Source organism: Xyrauchen texanus, chromosome 14 (genome assembly GCF_025860055.1).
Source record: "Xyrauchen texanus isolate HMW12.3.18 chromosome 14, RBS_HiC_50CHRs, whole genome shotgun sequence".
NCBI lineage: Eukaryota > Metazoa > Chordata > Actinopteri > Cypriniformes > Catostomidae > Xyrauchen > Xyrauchen texanus.
In genome coordinates this window covers 19,324,611-19,329,197 of record NC_068289.1, presented here as the reverse complement: position 1 = coordinate 19,329,197, position 4,587 = coordinate 19,324,611, and positions in this window count along the sequence as shown.

The window sequence follows — 4,587 nt, the reverse complement described above, 5'->3', positions numbered from 1 at the left end:
CCGTTCTGATACATGTTCAATGACCAACAGGAATGACTCTTCTGCCTTCAACTGCCTTCAACAGCCAGAACACGAGCTAATTTTTACATTTAGAACAACAGTGTAGCATTTCTGTGAATATGAAATGGTTTGCTAGGCGTATATACAGAAGTATATCTGAGGCATGAGAGATTGTGAGTGTCAGAGGTAAAGTAAAAGATGTGCCCTTTCAGAGATGAAGTATGAATTCTGAAGAACATGCAGAGTGATAATAGGCCTGGCATTTCTCTGCACTATGATGCCTCTAAAAACGTTTGAGTAGAGTCTCCATTTAAGCTACAGCAAGGTTTAATGACTTTTTCTCCTCCAGAGAAGCTTATTGTTCCTGTCTAACAATTTATGGCAGGCTCTAGTGCGCAGGGGTAAGGGGGGAATCGGCCTGCCTTAATGTGTTTTGTGATTTAAATTGTAATTCCATTCAAATCAACATATTTTTGGCACCTCATGACCTTTTTGTGAAATTAATTCATGCCACTCAACTTTGTCTTGTGGCATTTAAAAATCACAGAGCCAGCTAATTGCCAGAATTCAACTGCTCATAGAGCGTCTCCTCATTCAGGCCATGGAACCGCACCCTGATACGATCCTTTAATTTGATTTTAATGTGTCCCTTATGTCTACCGGGTGTATGATGACTTTGATAATGATACAGCTGTCATCATCCCATGGTGAACTCTAATACTGGGACATGTTAATTGCTTTTGTGACATTCAACTCATTATTGTCTATTTCATTCTTATAAGGAAACAGGGAGGGTCTAAATTGCAATATTAAAATGAGTCAAACTCCAACTGACACACAGCTCACCGTTAGTTTTTATCATGCTGCGGCTGCACGATTCACACTTGATATTAAGCATACACAAGGAGAAACATAACAAGACGATTTTGAAGCGCTCACCCCAAAGGGCAGTAAATGGAAAAGTGACACAGCTTGTGCTCTTGTCTATTTAACTTATTCAGTTCTTCTGTTATATATATTCTGCCTAGAACAGCGAGGTTATTTTCCTCCAGGGTTCACAAGGCCAAGCTCTTTCATTTCAACAGAAAATTGTTTCTTAGGATTTCAATCTTAGGCAGCTCGATATGACAAAACACAATATCAAGAACAATTATATTTCTTATCTGCCATATTTTCAGGGAATAAATAAAAGATCAGTGTGAATACGAGTCAAGAGACATGGCATGTGAGTTGGAGAAGGAGTATTCAGAGAATCCATAGATGCCGGTTGGCCCAGGTAGATCAAGTCGGAATTACCTCTTTCAGCAAATCAGTGGCTCGTTTGTCATCCTTGAAAATCATTTAGTAGGTTGCTGATAGCAGAAAGCAGATGGAATCTCCTTCCTGGGCAGATAAACAGCTGTATAGGAGAGTAGAAAATATGCATCCAAGAGATATTTTCCTTTCCACCTATACTGTATACTGTATAGTGACAATATACTGCTGTGATTCTCTATATAATGTCATGAGAATGGACCATATCACAGTCCAACTTAATGGATCCTTGGAAAATCTCCATTCTTCTTGTTTATAGTGAATTTCTGGCAACTACAGCTGCCAGTTTTTTACCGTAATTTAGCAAGATTTTTTTTACAGTGGGTAGCTTCAATGTAAAAACAAAACTCTGTAACTTAACATTAATGGAAAAGAATGTAAAAAATGCTACAGTAAAACAGTTAATTGGTTAACCGATGGCATTTACCTTACCATTTACTATTAAAAATTAGTATTCAATTTAACGAATATTTTTAAAAGAAAATATGTGCATGTATTTTCTATGTATTTATTTGGTAAAATCCATCACATTTGATTATATTTTTATTGAAATATTTATGTCTTCTTACTTTTGATATTTGACTTTTTAAGTTATGTACACTGGCGCGTTTAAGGTTACTTTTTATGTTGCTAAGTAAAAATAATATTTTTTTTTTATCAAAAACATTACATTGATTCTAGTACAAATTAATTCCTGGTATCACCAACTGAATTAAATTTGTGAAAATATTTTTATTTATATATATATATATATATATATATATATATATATATATATATATATATATATGTTTTTTACTAGTAAGAAAATTGTAGCTTACTAGTGTCAGTACATTACTGATATGTGAAATTAGAATTATAACTACTAAGAAATTAATTATAGAAATCTGTAACTCCATTTTGAACAGGAGTGAATGAAAGCTCATTGTTAAATTCTACTAGTGAAAATGCAAGTACAGACATCAACAATTATAATTTTTCTACCCTGAATTCCATTTTGAAATAAAAAACAGGAGTTTCCAAAAATAATAGTATATAGAAGTAATTTTTTATATCAAGAATTCACATTTTAACTAGTGAAAATGTGATTGTAGATACATCCCATACTCAATTACATGTCAAAAGGGCTTACGATATGGCCAGTGCTCCTGGAATAGTCACTCTTGATGAAATCTGAAAGCTGTGTGGTAGTAGCTATTGTTCTGTGACACAATATCACAGAAGACCACCCCCCCGCCCCAATATATGATTATTTCGAGGGTGTATTATTCTTAACTGAACATATATATCACATGCTGGAATGAGGTATGAAAAAATTTGATTTTAGTTTTTGAAATGAGAATCTTTCTATGCAAAAAAGTGAGGAGAGCATCAAAGTGGGTTCATATCTAATCACTCCACCTGCTTGTGAGAAAGCTCCAATAAAACAAGCAATTGTGCCACAAACTATCTTTGGGCTCTGGAATTCAAAACACACAAAATGATCTTACTGACAGTGCACTAGCAAGGTGTCAAATAAAATAAATGTCATCGTGCAGCATGATGTAGTGAGGAGTTTGACTTTGAAATGATACACTCTGCATTTGGGGTTGGGCCACGGAGTGCCCACCTCACAAGTAATTCACCAACACTTGATCTACATCATATTTGCTGGGAAAGGTTCAAATGTCCTATTGACGGGTTATTTTTTCAGGAGTTTAAGGGTGCTGTCAGAGGTCAAAGAAAAGCGCAGTGTATTGGAATCAGGTAGCACTGTCCTGCTGACAGTGATGCATTACTGTGCTCAGGGGGTCACGTATCTGTAAACATGCATTACAAAATCCCAAAGACAAATGTGAGAGACTGACCTGAAAGAGAAAGCGAATGGGAATGTTTGTGTGTCAAGGGGCAGTGTTGCAAATGAACAGGGTCAAGTAATCAAGCTCAGTCAGGCTTGTGTGTCACTCCCGTTATCTAATACTGTCTGAAATGATCAATGAGCTAAAATAAAATGATCACAAGCTAAAATAGGTTGCCTAATGAAAATGGACTGTGTTTTAACACATTCTTTTCAATGTCTCCCAGTGTCAGAATGGATGGACCGCAGGCAGGTTGCAATACAGGTAATACCACAGGCCACTAACAGCCCTACCAGCTTATTTCAGCCCGATAACACATAGATGCTCACTTGAGAAGGGTCACTTAACCATTCAAGTGGCATGTGCACTGACTGGCAATTTCTTGACACAGATAACATCAGCTACAAGCAATAACTACCTGCATAACCATGACCTTGTCCCCCTCAAATCCAGAACACCAAAATGTGCATAATGGATTTTAAAAACATTTAAAGCTGAAGTAGTACTTCAGTCCTTAGAAGAATGAAATGTTCACTCACATGAGATGAAGACTCCTAGAAAAAGGTGTTTTATTTTAAATGGTGTGGATGCTGTCATAAGATCACATGACCAACTGAATACTTCCAGAGATTATTTAGCAGAGATGGGCCACTTCTATTAAAACGAATGGAAGTTGGAACACCCAATGGTCAATGGATGGAGAGAAGTCCCGCCTTACAAGTGAAAGAGCCAATAGAGTACAACAGTTTTTGTTCACAAGTAAATATCCCATTCATTTATCCCATAGACTAAATTATTTTAAAAGATAATTTATAAAACTTTAAAAGACAGACCTACCATGAGCTACGAGGCTGTTATATGATGGTATATGCTTCCATGAAGCCATCAGTCCCAGTTATTTCAACTGTTTAAAAATTGTGTTTGATAGTGTAATACATGGTAAACAACTACATTACCCATGGTACAGCAGTGAAAGATCCACCAATCAGATAACTGCTTAACCAAGTCGGTTTCGCTTCACCCTTAAACTACTTATATATTTGTACATATTGGAAAAATTTGCAATAAACGTAAACTATATTGTTTTTATACTTATAATCAACAACCTAAAAATCAACTTACATTGAGGCAGTTTCAAAGCAAGTGATTGGACCAATTTTTGGAGGGTTTAAAACACAGAAATGTGAAGCTTGTAATTGTATAAAAGCACTTAAATTCTTCTGTTAAAAGTTATGTATTATTTGAGCTGTAAAAATGTTTAAATTTTTACGTTTTAATGTTTATGGTGTTTCGTCATCATGATACATAGTACATGATACAACATAACTACGTAATTATATAGTAAAAATAGATATTATTTTACAAAGAAAAGGCAAGTAAGTGACTTTGTCACCCTAAAATCATGTGAACATACATAAGGTATGGCTATACTGTT